Here is a 14,782-nt window from a genome sequence, read left to right on the forward strand (position 1 = left end):
CCGCGAGGGAGGGCACCGGTTGCCATGGTAACCGACTGGGCGGCGTGACCCCTCTCGCGGGCTCCGCCTCCCACCTTTCTTTAGGAGAGGTCGCGCACTGCCAGCCGAGCTTTCGAATCCTGCGAGCCGCGTCCCGGCTGCAGCAGAGCTAGACCACACGTCTTCGCGTCGGACTGTGCAGGTGAGGGTAGCTCAAGAGCCTCCCACCGTAAGGAACCTCGACCCTCCTGAGCCCCCGGGCACAAGCTCATTCTGGCGATTAGCCTAGGACTAAGGGAGGAACGGGGGACGCAGAAAGGACTGGCAGAGTATAGACCTGGGGACCAGAGTCAGGAGACAGGGAAGGAAGAGACCTTGAGCGACTCATTTCATCTTGGTTTCCCACGTGGGAAACTGATGCGAAACTGGATGACCTCCAAGGCCACGGGAGCAGCAGACTCAGCATCACCTAGGAGCTTGTTCAGTTCAGTGTGCGCATGGGCAGTTCTTCCTGCTCACCGGGTGGGAAAAGCCTTCCTGTGAAGTATGTCACTTTGTACCTCTCTCTTTTCGGATTGATCAAAGGGATTGTAACCGCCAATGAGACACTTGAGTGGTCATTTATAACGTAAGCTGTACATTTGGGATTATTGCCTGGCTCAATGTAATATTTGTTGAAAAAAGAGATAGTTTTCCTTTTAGACTTCGGATTAGACTTTTGCTGTTTGGGGGCTTCCCTGGTGGCTCAGTGGTAAAGATTCTGTCTGAAGTGCAGAGACCTGGGTTCCATCCCTGGGTTGGGAAGATCCCCTGGAAAAGGAACTGACAGCCCACTCTGGTATTCTTGCCTGGAGAATCCCATGGACGGAAGCCTGGCAGGCTATAGTCCATGGGGTCGCAAAGAGTCAGACACGACTGAAGCAACCTAGCACAACAACTTTGCTGTTTAGTATCTTAACTCTGATAATTTTTATTTTTAATTCAGTTTATGGACTGATACTTAGCAGCATCCACTGTGTATCATGGACTGTGCTTGTTGTTGAAGATGCAGGAGTCCTGGATAGGTTGCTGCCTAAATAGCCAGAAAACAACATTTCAGTTCAGTCACTCAGTCGTGTCCAACTCTTTGTGACCCCATGGACTGTAGCACGCCAGGCCTCCTTGTCCATCACCAGTTCCCAGAGTTTACGCAAACTCATGTGCATTGAGTCGGTGATACCATCCAATCATCTCATCCTCTGTCATCCCCTTAAATCTCTCCCAGCATCAGGGTCTTTTCAAATGAGTCAGTTCCTCGCATCAGGTGGCCAAAGTATTAGAGTTTCAGCTTCAGCATCAGTCCTTCCAATGAATATTCAGAACTGATTTCCTTTAGGATTGACTGGTTGGGTCTCCTTGCTGCCCAGGGGATTCTCAAGAGTCTTCTCCAACACCACACCTCAAAAACATCCTTTCTTTAGTGCTCAGCTTTCTTTATAGTCCAACTGTCACATCCATACATGACTACTGGAAAAACCATAGCTTTAACTAGATGGAACTTTGTTGGCAAAATAATATCTCTGATTTTTAATATGCTGTCTAGGCTGGTCATAACTTTTCTTCCAATGTGCAAGCATCTTTTAATTTCATGGCTGCAGTCACCATCTGTAGTGATTTTGGAGCTCAAAAAAATAAAGTCTGTCACTGTTTCCACTGTTTCCCCATCTATTTGCCATCAAGGGAGGGGACCAGATGCCATGATCTTCGTTTTCTGAAGGTTGAGTTTTAAGCCAACTTTTTCACTCTCCTCTTTCACTTTCATCAAGAGGCTCTTTAGTTCTTCTTTGCTTTCTGCCATAAGGGTGGTGTCATCTGCATATCTGAGGTTATTGATATTTCTCCCGGCAATGTTGATTCCAACTTGTGCTTCATCCAGCCTGACATTTCATGTGATGTACTCTGCATATAAGTTAAATAAGCAGGGTGACAACATACAGCCTTGACATACTCCTTTCCTGATTTGGAACCAGTCTGCTGTTCCATGTCCAGTTCTAACTGTTGCTTCTTGACCTTGTTAGAAATGTACATTTGAGGCTGCATCTCAGATTTGCTGAGTCAGAATCTCTGCACTGGGGCTCTTTCGAGAACTGTGGTTTCACAAGCTCTCTAGATGATGATGATATGTGCTAAAGTTGAGAAGCACTGATCTGGGGCAGTGATTCTCACTTTGCTGCAGATTAGAATCAAGGGGGAGTGATTGAAATAAAGCAGTTACGTTGTAGTGGGGAGGGGGAGGGGCCGCAGGATATCCAGGCAGGAGTATTTTTTTTTTTTTAACTTTACAATATTGTATTGGTTTTGCCAAATATCGAAATGAATCTGCCACAGGTATACATGTGCTCCCCATCCTGAACCCTCCTCCCTCCTCCCTCCCCATACCCTCCCTCTGGGTCGTCCCAGTGCACCAGCCCCAAATATCCAGTATCGTGCATCGAACCTGGACTGGCGACTCGTTTCATACATGATAGTATACATGTTTTAATGCCATTCTCCCAAATCTTCCCACCCTCTCCCTCTCCCACAGAGTCCAAAAGACTGTTCTATACATCAGTGTCTCTTTTGCTGTCTCGTATACAGGGTTATTGTTACCATCTTTCTAAATTCCATATATATGTGTTAGTATACTGTATTGGTGTTTTTCTTTCTGGCTTACTTCACTCTGTATAATAGGCTCCAGTTTCATCCATCTCATTAGAACTGATTCAAATGAATTCTTTTTAATGGCTGAGTAATACTCCATTATGTATATGTACCATAGCTTTCTTATCCATTCATCTGCTGATGGACATCTAGGTTGCTTCCATGTCCTGGCTATTATAAACAGTGCTGCGATGAACATTGGGGTACACGTATCTCTTTCCCTTCTGGTTTCCTCAGTGTGTATGCCCAGCAGTGGGATTGCTGGATCATAAGGCAGTTCTATTTCCAGTTTTTTAAGGAATCTCCACACTGTTCTCCTTAGTGGCTGTACTAGTTTGCATTCCCACCAACAGTGTAAGAGGGTTCCTTTTTCTCCACACCCTCTCCAGCATTTATTGCTTGTAGATTTTTGGATTGCAGCCATTCTGACTGGCGTGAAATGGTACCTCATAGTGGTTTTGATTTGCATTTCTCTGATAATGAGTGATGTTGAGCATCTTTTCATGTGTTTGTTAGCCATCTGCATGTCTTCTTTGGAGAAATGTCTATTTAGTTCTTTGGCCCATTTTTTGATTGGGTCATTTATTTTTCTGGAATTGAGCTGTAGGAGTTGCTTGTATATTTTTGAGATTAGTTGTTTGTCAGTTGCTTCATTTGCTATTATTTTCTCCCATTCTGAAGGCTGTCTTTTCACCTTGCTAATAGTTTCCTTTGTTGTGCAGAAGCTTTTAAGTTTAATGAGGTCCCATTTGTTTATTTTTGCTTTTATTTCCAATATTCTGGGAGGTGGGTCATAGAGGATCCTGCTGTGATGTATGTCGGAGAGTGTTTTGCCTATGTTCTCCTCTAGGAGTTTTATAGTTTCTGGTCTTACATTTAGATCTTTAATCCATTTTGAGTTTATTTTTGTGTATGGTGTTAGAAAGTGTTCTAGTTTCATTCTTTTACAAGTGGTTGACCAGTTTTCCCAGCACCACTTATTAAAGAGATTGTCTTTTCTCCATTGTATATTCTTCCCTTCTTTGTCAAAGATAAGGTGTCCATAGGTGCGTGGATTTATCTCTGGGCTTTCTATTTTGTTCCATTGATCTATATTTCTGTCTTTGTGCCAGTACCATACTGTCTTGATGACTGTGGCTTTGTAGTAAAGCCTGAAGTCAGGTAGGTTGATTCCTCCAGTTCCATTCTTCTTTCTCAAGATAGCTTTGGCTATTCGAGGTTTTTTGTATTTCCATACAAATTGTGAAATTATTTGTTCTAGCTCTGTGAAGAATACTGTTGGTAGCCTGATAGGGATTGCATTGAATCTATAAATTGCTTTGGGTAGTATACTCATTTTCACTATATTGATTCTTCCAATCCATGAACATAGTATATTTCTTCATCTGTTGGTGTCCTCTTTGATTTCTTTCACCAGTATTTTATAGTTTTCTATATATAGGTCTTTAGTTTCTTTAGGTAGATATATTCCTAAGTATTTTATTCTTTCCATTGCAATGGTGAATGGAATTGTTTCCTTAATTTCTCTTTCTGTTTTCTCATTATTAGTGTATAGGAATGCAAGGGATTTCTGTGTGTTGATTTTATATCCTGCAACTTTACTATATTCATTGATTAGTTCTAGTAATTTTCTGGTGGAATCTTTAGGGTTTTCTATGTAGAGGATCATGTCACCTGCAAATAGTGAGAGTTTTATTTCTTCTTTTCCAATTTGGATTCCTTTTCTTTCTTTTTCTGCTCTGATTGCTGTGGCCAAAACTTCCAAAACTATGTTGAATAGTAATGGTGAAAGTGGGCACCATTGTCTTGTTCCTGACTTTAGAGGAAATGCTTTCAATTTTTCACCATTGAGGATAATGTTTGCTGTGGGTTTGTCATATATAGCTTTTATTATGTTGAGGTATGTTCCTTCTATTCCTGCTTTCTGGAGAGTTTTTATCATAAATGGATGTTGAATTTTGTTAAAGGCTTTCTCTGCATCTATTGAGATGATCATATGGTTTTTATTTTTCAATTTGTTAATGTGGCATTTTACATAGATTAATTTGTGGATAGTGAAGAATCCTTGCATCCCTGGGATAAAGCCCACTTGGTCATGGTGTATGATCTTTTTAATGTGTTGTTGGATTCTTTTTTTTTTTTTTCTTTAATAGAAAATTATTTAATTAGTATACATGTGTTCCCCATCCTGAACCCTCCTCCCTCCTCCCTCCCCACACCATCCCTCTGGGTCGTCCCAGTGCACCAGCCCCAAGCATCCAGCATTGTGCATTGAACCTTGACTGGCATCTCGTTTCATACATGACGTTTCACATGTTTCAATGCCATTCTCCCAAATCTTCCCACCCTCTCCCTCTCCTGTTGTTGGATTCTGATTGCTAGAATTTTGTTAAGGATTTTTGCATCTATGTTCATCAGTGATATTGGCCTGTAGTTTTCTTTTTTTGTGGGATCTTTGTCAGGTTTTGGTATTAGGGTGATGGTGGCCTCATAGAATGAGTTTGGAAGTTTACCTTCCTCTGTAATTTTCTGGAAGAGTTTGAGTAGGATAGGTGTTAGCTCTTCTCTAAATTTTTGGTAGAATTCAGCTGTGAAGCTGTCTGGACCTGGGCTTTTGTTTGCTGGAAGATTTTTGATTACAGTTTCAATTTCCGTGCTTGTGATGGGTCTGTTAAGATTTTCTATTTCTTCCTGGTCGAGTTTTGGAAAGTTGTACTTTTCTAAGAATTTGTCCATTTCTTCCACGTTGTCCATTTTATTGGCATATAATTGTTGATAGTAGTCTCTTATGATCATTTGTATTTCTGTGTTGTCTGTTGTGATCTTGGCAGGAGTATTTTTTAAAGCTTCTTGAGTAATCCCCACATGCTGTCAAGGTGCTAACCACAGGTATACCCTAGAGATATACCTCCAAGTGTGGCCCCTGGAGAAAGCACCCCCCAGCCAGACCTACTGAATCTCAGTCTGCATTTCTAAGGGGCTTTCCAAGTGGTTTTTATGCGTGTGAGCGTTTTGGAAAAACATCTGTAAGGCCTCCTCCAACATTAAGAATCTATGCTTTTGTGAAGTATGTCTTTCTGTTTTACAGACTCTTAGAAGGCCCCATTTCTTCACCTTTTTCTCTTTGACATGATCTTCATTATGGGTCTTTAGTGCACTTGAAGTTTGAAATTTTCATTAGACTTTTGGCCTCTCAAGAGACCTAGGAGGTTATCAAGGGCACTGTACCTGTCTGACAGAGGTGCAGCCCCACCTAAACCGGTGAAGAATTCCCAAGAGACCATGGGAACCGTAAAAACTGACTCAGCCACTGGGTCACTGCCGTTTCTCATACACCAAATCATATCATGAGGAGTTACTTTTGGTTTTCTGCAAACGGTGGTGAGGTTGGAGATAATACTGAGCTTGTTTTGAGGGGGCTGGAGACAGGGATGTTTCAGAGTGGAGCAGCCCACTGAAGATGCTGCCAGTTGCTCCTGAGGACAGGGCAAGAAGAAAGGGTGATTCCCAAGGGACTGAAAGGTGAGTGGCTTCTGGCGTGGATGAAACGTTGTCTGCCATATCAGTCAATGAAGGATGTTGCAGTCACCAAGCCAGCAGCCACGGGCAGTTGCCTGGACTGTTCAGCGTGAGGGGACCCAAGATGGCGAAAAGCAGGATGCTGGCCCCAGATAGCTGATGTGCAAATCAAAGGAATGATTTCAATGAACCCAGACTCTCGGATCTTCCCATACTTAGAAAAGCACTAAATTCTTTAACTTGATGTTTGGCTTTTTTTTTTTTTTTTTTTTTTAAAGTAAACAGTAGTCTTTTGATGTTCTGACTACTGAACTTCTATATACCCTGGCTTCTCCCTCACCTCTTTGGAGCAGCCCCTCAGAGCAATCCGAGGCTGCCTTCTGAGCTTAAGTCCTCAGAAAATTTGCCAAATAAAACATGATGCTCAACTCTTAGGCTGTGCATTTCTTTTAGTCCAGGCTTCTGATGACTACGAAGGGACCCAAACAGACTTCTCTCCTTCATCTGAACTTGATGAGGACCTGGAGCTTGGTGCCAGCAGAGGCCTCTTGGGCCCGTCCACCTCTTCAGAGAGCCCAGAGGAATCTGGGTGAGGGTCTCCTGGTTCTTGAATCTCTTGTTATTGGCTGATGGTCCTAAGTTTTATTCAGTGGTATTTAAATTCTCTGGAGGACTCAGTTACCCTTGAAACTTAGATTCAAGAAGAGGCACCTGGGTTATCCTCAGAGAAAGAAGCTGGGAAGATTTCTGCTCAGCTTAGACACTGAGTGGCTCATCCTCAGTTGAGAGACTGGGATGACCTCGCTCAACTGAAAGTCACTGGGCAGTGCTGGACCAGGGAATTAAGTGGCATCATTTTCCCTTGAATTGGTAGTTGGCATAGTTTGAACAGAGTTTGTTGAAATAAAAGTGATCGCAACAAACCAACCCTGGAATGGGAAACAAAGCTTTCAAAAGGAAAAGGAACGACAGATTCAGTTTAGTTCAGTTCAGTCGCTCAGTCGTGTCCGACTCTTTGCGACCCCACGAACCACAGCACGCCAGGCCTCCCTGCCCATCACCAACTCCCGGAGTTTATTCAAACTTAGGTCTATTGAGTCGGTGATACCATCCAACCATCTCATCCTCTGTCGTCCCCTTCTCCTCCCACCTTCAATCTTTCCCAGCATCAGGGTCTTTTCAAATGAGTCAGTTCTTTGCATCAGGTGGCCAAAGTATTGGCGTTTCGGCTTCAGCATCAGTCCTTCCAATGAATATTCAGGACTGATTTCCTTTAGGATGGACTGGTTGGATCTCCTTGCATGCAAGGGACTCTCAAGTCTTCTCCAACACCACAGTTCAAAAGCATCCATTCTTTGGCGCTCGGCTTTCTGTATAGTCCAATTCTCACATCCACATATAGAGTATCCAATCATAGAGTAGTCATCTCTTATTGGGAATCCCTCTTGGGATTATCTGAGTTTTTTTCCCCCACTCATTTTAGAAAATAGAAAACCGATGAAGTCAATTGTTCAAGGTCCTCCTAATCCAGTACTCCTTCTCTTGTACTATTTGTCATATATCAGAATTTTGTGCTGATATGAGCTGGTTTGACACTTTCATTTATTAAAATGAGTAAGATGAAAGGGCGATAGTGAAACCACGGCAGAACTTCATGCATCAGTGTTGTGGCTTCTTTGCTGAATTAGGTAACAGTTTCTGAATACTGGAAAAATGATTCCTTCATTTTTTGTTTGCTATTTATGGTGTAATGACTCAGACATGCACACTTTTAAGTCTGATTCTCTTATTAACACAATCTCTGTCAACATCATAACCAGAAATTGGCACACTTTTTCTGTGAAGGGCAAGAGAGTAATATGTTAGGCATTATGGGTCTCATATAGTCTGTGTCACGTTTTCTTCATTTGTTTCTATAACCCTTTTAAAACGTAACAACTCTTGATTTACAGCATTTGCCCATTTCCATGGTGTAAGTATTTAAACCATGACTGATGTCAGCCTACCAGCGTGCTGTCACACTGCATTTGGATTTGGGGAGAGATGTACTGTGCCACAGGGCAGTATTTCCTTAGGTAATATTTCTACCATAAAGATAAGGCTACAGTAACTAATCTCAAGAGCATACAGAGTAAAATAAAATCTAGTAAAATACATAGGAAGTGGTGAATTTGGTTATTAACTACCTTTGTAATTTTATGTATTTAATTCAGTTCATGTAATTTGATTTTTAATAATGCCTGTATTTAAGAAGCAGCTGACAAAATTCATGGAAAGTTAATAGTCTGCTTCAGCCCTGGTAGGTTGGTTCAGACCAGCTCCAGCAATGACGGTTGATGATGTTTTTCCAAAGGGAGGCTTCTAGCAGATGGGTTCATGCTGTCATTGCTCTGTATTATAATACTCAAAATTAAGTGCATTGTAATACTCAAAATGGATTAGAGTTCTGAAATGTCAAGGTAGAATAGGTTTCATGTCTTTTCTGCCCTTGTTCAAAAAAATATAACTTGAAAGGAATTTCCAATGTTAGAAAAATACTTTGTTGAACGGCTTCCTGAAGTTCTGAGAAAGGGCATGTTCTCTGGATCTTGAACTTAAACATAGAACAGAGTTTTCTCATATTGCTCTAATGACTACGTAGTGATTCTGTTATATTTTGAGGTTTATTTTAAAACAAATCTGAACAGCCTGGTCACATAATCTGCCACTTAGTATGGTAAAGATTAATTCTATGAATCCCAGCATTTTTTTTTAAGCTTGTGGTCAAATATGTAAACCATAAAATTCATCATTTTAAGCATTTTAAATGTACTCATAAAATATATTCTCACTGTTGTGCAAACATTGCCACCATCTGTCTCCAGAAGTTTATTGTCCCAAACTGAAACTCTGTGCCCATTAAATAGTAAGTTCTCATCACACCCCCCCAACACCCTGGCAACTATCATTCAGCAACTTTCTGTCTCTATGAATCTGACCACTATAGGTGGCTGCTATAAGTGGAATCATACATCATTTGTCCTTTTGTGACTTACTTCACTTAGCAGGTTTTTGAGGTTTATCTGTGTGTGGCATGTCAGAATTTCTTTCCTTTTTTTAAAGAATGAATAATATTCCATTATATGTGTCTATCATATATTATTTATCCATTTATTGAAGGAAATTAGGGTTGTTTCCACCTTTTAGCTCTTGTGAATAAAGCTATACTGTGAGAAGCACCAAGTTTAGTTAGAAAAATCCACCCATGAACATGGATACTGTATGGCACCATAAAAAATTCACTTATTGAAAGAGTGTATATGGATATTTTTCGCTTAGGGTCACTTAGATACTATAATAAGGCTTGGTTTGCATACACTGTGGAATTCCTTCTGTGTTTGAAAATGGAGCTATTTATCTTTTTTGTAAGATTTAAATACAATATGATCAATATTATAATGGCAGTCTAATCTCTCCCATGAGCTTCCCCAGTGGCTCAGCGATAAATAATCCACCTGCCAAGGCAGGAGACACAGACATCTGTTCGATCCCTGGGTCAGGGAGATCCCCTGAAGAAGGCAATGGTAACCCGCTTCAGTATTCCTGCCTGGAAATCTCATGGACAGAGGAGCCTGGCAGGCTACAGTCCATGGAGTCACAAAGAGTCGGACCTAACTTAGCTATTCAACAACGTTTTGGTTATGTCTTTCTAAAATAGTTTCTCCAGATGTTTGGTAACTTGAGTTGTGCTAAGTTAAATTAAATGATGGGAATTCATTGAATTATCCAAGTCAGTTCAAGTAAGATAAAATACCTGAATGTTATCTGCTAAACGAGTCTAAATTGACTTACCTTGTCTCCTTATGAGTGAGTGTGTGTGCTCAGCTGCTTCAGTTGTGTCCGACTCTTTGCAACGCTATGGACGGTAGCTCCTTAGGAAGGGGAAACTAAAGATGTGTGTGTTTGTTAGATACACATCTGGTACCACACTGAAGAAAGAAATTGGTATTTGTTTCTAGAGGTTGTGGAATATTCCAGTCGGGAAATGCTGGCATGGAGAAGACTACAATGACTTGGTGCTTGGCAGTTTTTGCTAGAGATTAAGATTTTTAAGGGTTGGAATTGTAATATGTAATTGAAGTACTAAAGATATTAATGGAAAGATTTCATTATGGAAAGAAAATAGGATGTGGCATTTTCAGCAAAATAAGGTATGAAGAATGGAAAAGCATTTTGTTAGGGGAAAACAATGAGCGTGCCCTAGACTCAGGTATGTGTTTGTTTTGGAGGTGGAAAAACAAACCAATAAGGACACGAAAAGTTGTGACTAGTTCTAGAGAGAGAGCCCTATAAAGAAGTTTTGTAAATGGTCCAGCTGAGACTAGATTAAATGTAGTTAGATAAGTGGATTTTGTTAGAAAAGTAGGCTGATGCAAGACTAGATTTTTGTTCCTCTCTGTTAAGAGGACAAAGTTTTCTTGGAATATAGCTTTTGGTAACAGATCATGAGTTTGTTTGCCTTTAAGACACTTGTATTTGCTTTTTGAAATCTTTTGTCACTTTAAGTGACTAAGTTGCTTCGCAAGGACCTATGATCCTATTGGACCAAGTGTTTGAAAGCTATTTAATATTTTTTGACAAACTGCCTGCCTGAATAGCAAATTGTAACTAAGGTTCTTCTGACCTCCAGCTCACTCTGGGATGCTTCAGAGGAACCCTGGGGGCAACTCAGAGAGGAAAATTAAAATAATTAGGCTTATCTGATATGTTAAATTACTTGAGAAGAACTGTCAAGTGATTGGAGATTAACCTTATATTGTATGGATAATTAACATTAATAGAGATATTCTAAAATTTATATGGAATTCCTAAAAATGTGATATGTACTGATATAATGTTATCAGTCATGTTCCAGTTATCTTAAAATGTTGTATGTCACAGAAATATCCAAGATTCTTGTCAGTTGGCTTGTAATCAGATCTTTCACCATGCTATTTAAGACTTTTGTGGTCTATAGACAATCATTGTTTTACTCTTTTTATAAAATGAAGATCTTCAAGAAAATTCATAAAAGACTTCTTGATACATGTTTCTGATAACTTATGACCATACTGCTAAACTGTGTAAGAAATTACAAAACTCTGATAGAAACTTGACAGCTTCATCCAGATCAACAGGGATGAATTACATGGAACTGAATGAATTGATAAATATGATTTATAATTCTATGATTTTTTCTGAAATATACCAGCTTTTAATCTTTATTTTCCAGAAAAACCTTTACTTTTATGCTATGACTTACTACAAGATGATAAATTGCCCCTTGGTAAACAAAGATGGAACCCATTTTTTTTCTCTTTACCTGATCCTTCCAGAATTTGGCTTCTCCATCTGACTTGATGGTTTCTTGCAATCAGGTTACTTCTTATACTACCCATTGTTTTAACTGGCCCTTTATTTTCAGGGTGTTTATGGTTTGTCTCTCTCTCTACTGGCATATGACTTTATTAATGTTACCCATCTGTATTGCTTATATCCTGTCTGTTTTATAAGACTGTTGTCTCTTGCATTGCCCAATGTGTATCCAGGGCTCCAACAAAAGAGATGTCATGATAGAGTTCATCATATATACATAGAATCATCGTAATTGTGAAACTCTAGGTATGAGAAAAAACCACAAGGGAGAACATTTCCTGAATCACAACAGCCTGATAAGACAGGCAATCAAGAGAATTTTAGATTATCGATTATCAATAAGGGCTGATCCAGCAAAGATCAGCACACCAGATGGCCTAGCAATAGAGTCTTCACCTGATTAGGAATAAAGCTTCTTAGCACCGTCAACAAGATTGGTCATGAAATGCCTCTCAAATGTTAGTTGAATTAATGACCAATGTGAGGCGCTGTGGATGAAAAGTATTGCCTTCCTTATCAGTAAACAAAGGATGTTGGCAGCCACCAGCCCAGCAGCCACAGCAGCCGCCTGGACTGTTCACCTTGAGGGGCTTCAGGCTGCAGACAAGCAGGATACTGGCCATAGATACTCAAGGTGCATAATGAAGGAATGATTTCAGAGAGGCCAGACTCTGGCACCTTGCCAAACACAGATGCTGCTGCTGCTGCTGCTGCTGCTAAGTCGCTTTAGTCGTGTCTGACTCTGTGCAACCCCATAGACAGTGGACCAGCTGTGCTCCCTCGTCACTAGGATTCTCCAGGCAAGAACACTGGAGTGGGTTAACATTTCCTTCTCCAATGCATGAAAGTGAAAAGTGAAAGTGAAGTCGCTCAAATGTGTCTGACTCTTAGAGACCCCATGGACTGCAGCCCACCAGGCTCCTCCATCCATGGGATTTTCCAGGCAAGAGTGCTGGAGTGGGGTGCCATTGCCTTCTTCCCAAACACAGCAAACCTCTAAATTCATTAACTTGAGATGTTTCCTTTTCTTTAACAGTAATCTTTTGATGTTCTGACTACCTACTTTTGGGCTTCCCTTGTGGCTCAGCTGGTAAAGAATCTGCCTGCAATGTGGGACACCTGGGTTCACTCCCTGGGTTGGATCCTCTGCAGAAGGGAACGGCTACCCACTCCAGTATTCTGGCCTGGAGAATTTCATCGGCCGGATAGTCCATGGGGTCACAGAGAGCTGGACACGACGGAGTGACTTTCACTTTCACTTTTAGGCTTCCCTGATAGCTCAGTTGGTAAAGAATCTGCCTGCAGTGCAGGAGACCCTGGTTCAATTCCTGGGTCAGGAAGATCTGCTGGAGAAGGGATAGGCTACTCACTCCAGTATTCTTGGGCTTCTCTGATGGCTCAGCTAGTAAAGAATCTGCCTGCAATGTGGGAGGATTTGATACCTAGGTTAGGAAGATCCCCTGCAGAAGGGAAAGGCTACCCACTCAGGTATTCTGGCTTGGAAAATTCCTTGGAGTATATGGTTCCAAGGGGTCACAAAGAGTCAGACGTGACTGAGTGACTTTCAATTCACTTCACCTAGTTATTGTTGCAAACCCCCTGTATCCTGGCTCTTTTTTTAACTCTTCAGCACAGTCCTGCATACCAATTTCCTTGTTTTAACTATTTTCCATGACTTGCCCCTTTAAATTTTTGGAGGACAGGCACGATTTCAAGGCCAGGAGTGCTTGTGAATATGATGCTGCCCTGAAGCCACAGTTTCAGGTTGTTGTTGGGACATGTGGCTAGAAGGTGCGAGGAATTCTTGATGCCCAACTCTGGTTTCTGCAGCCAGAGCTTTAGTGGAAGTCCTGTTTAGGCATTGTGAACGAGGGTGGAGTGTGCCATAAGAAACACCAAATGCTTGGGTCTCGTTTGGTCTGTTTCATTCAGTGACTTTTTATCTAGGATGGGAGAGGCCTTGGTACAATATTGTGTGTCCAGAGTCCTTATCTGTTTCACATACAGAGACAGCAACTCATCTTTCGACTCTGTTCTCATGTCGGTCATTACCGAGTGTTGAGAGAACTGGCCAGACGTGCCTACTGCTACTGCTACTGCTGCTAAGTTGCTTCAGTCGTGTCCGACTCTGTGCGACCCCATAGACGGCAGCCCACTAGGCTCTTCTTTCCCTGGGATAGTGCTTGTCTATTAGCTACTATACGTGTGGTAGTTTGATACTGTTCATCTCAACATCCTAGTTTATTCCTGGCCCGCTTCACTCTCTGCTGGGAAACAGAAGCTTGTTTTTCTGTGGCTCAGTCCGTTTACTGCTTCTTTCCTGAACCAGTTCACGTGTGCATTTTTAGATACATGGATTGCTTCTGACACTGTTCTTTCTGATCTGACTGATTTCACTCAGTGGGATTCTCTGGATTTAGCGATGTTCCTATTGAGGGCACGCTCTCATTCTTTTGCATGGCTGTCATCCTCCATCATCTTCCTAGACGGCTTCTTTCTGCATTCATCTCTCCATGGACGCTCCGTGTGCTGCCACGTCCTCTGTCGTAAGTGGTGCTCGCGGTCCACGTGGGTCATTTGTCTCTTTGAAAACTGGGTTTCTGCAAATATGCCCCTAGAGGTGGGTCTGCCCCCCAGGAACTTGTGTCTCATTTTTTCACGTGGAACACACAGTTCTTGTGATGGGACATTTGTTTCCAGTGCTCCGTCGGCTGCAGGTGTACAGCATCTTCCCCCACCTCCACCTACATGTCTCTTCTTCTTGGCTCTCTGGCCGTGTAGGTTATCCCAGAGTGCCTGGCTCACCACCCTTGCTCTGCAGGAGGGCCCTGTTTTCTCTGTATTAGTGGCTATGAGTCTCTCCCCGCTGTCTCCTCCATGTCCGCAGCCCCCCTTTTCCATTGTTGACAACCATCCGTTTTGTGTTCTAAGTCTGTGCGTCACTTTCACTTTTGGAACACAGTCGTTGGTGGGTGTGGACGTCTCTCCATTTCACCTGTAAGTGATAGTGTGCTGTCAGTGTTCGTCTTGCTGACCTCCCTGAGGTCATTGTTAGGTACAGAAGTTCCTGTGGATAGCATGATGTCCTTCCTTTCCTCCACCACAACAGATTCCCTCTTGTGTGTGCATCACTTCTGTCTCCATTCATCTGGCCATGCCCATCTGGTTTGCTTCCAATTTTGGGATATTATAAATACTGCTGTGGTGTCTG

General features: G+C 41.8%; 1 long non-coding RNA gene across 3 annotated transcripts in view; it reads left to right on the plus strand.

Annotated features, from left to right (window-relative positions):
- The first annotated feature begins 9 nt into the window (after positions 1-9).
- LOC113896891 overlaps positions 10-14,782 on the plus strand; it is a 28,619-nt gene continuing 13,846 nt past the window's right edge. For 2 of the 3 annotated variants that reach the window (XR_003512168.1, XR_003512167.1), the window contains exon 1: positions 10-181. This is a non-coding gene — a long non-coding RNA (uncharacterized LOC113896891). Of the gene's footprint in view, positions 182-6,630; positions 6,767-14,782 lie in introns of all 3 variants that reach the window. The other variant, XR_003512169.1, reaches the window with a different exon arrangement.

This window comes from Bos indicus x Bos taurus, chromosome 8 (genome assembly GCF_003369695.1).
Source record: "Bos indicus x Bos taurus breed Angus x Brahman F1 hybrid chromosome 8, Bos_hybrid_MaternalHap_v2.0, whole genome shotgun sequence".
Classification (NCBI taxonomy): domain Eukaryota; kingdom Metazoa; phylum Chordata; class Mammalia; order Artiodactyla; family Bovidae; genus Bos; species Bos indicus x Bos taurus.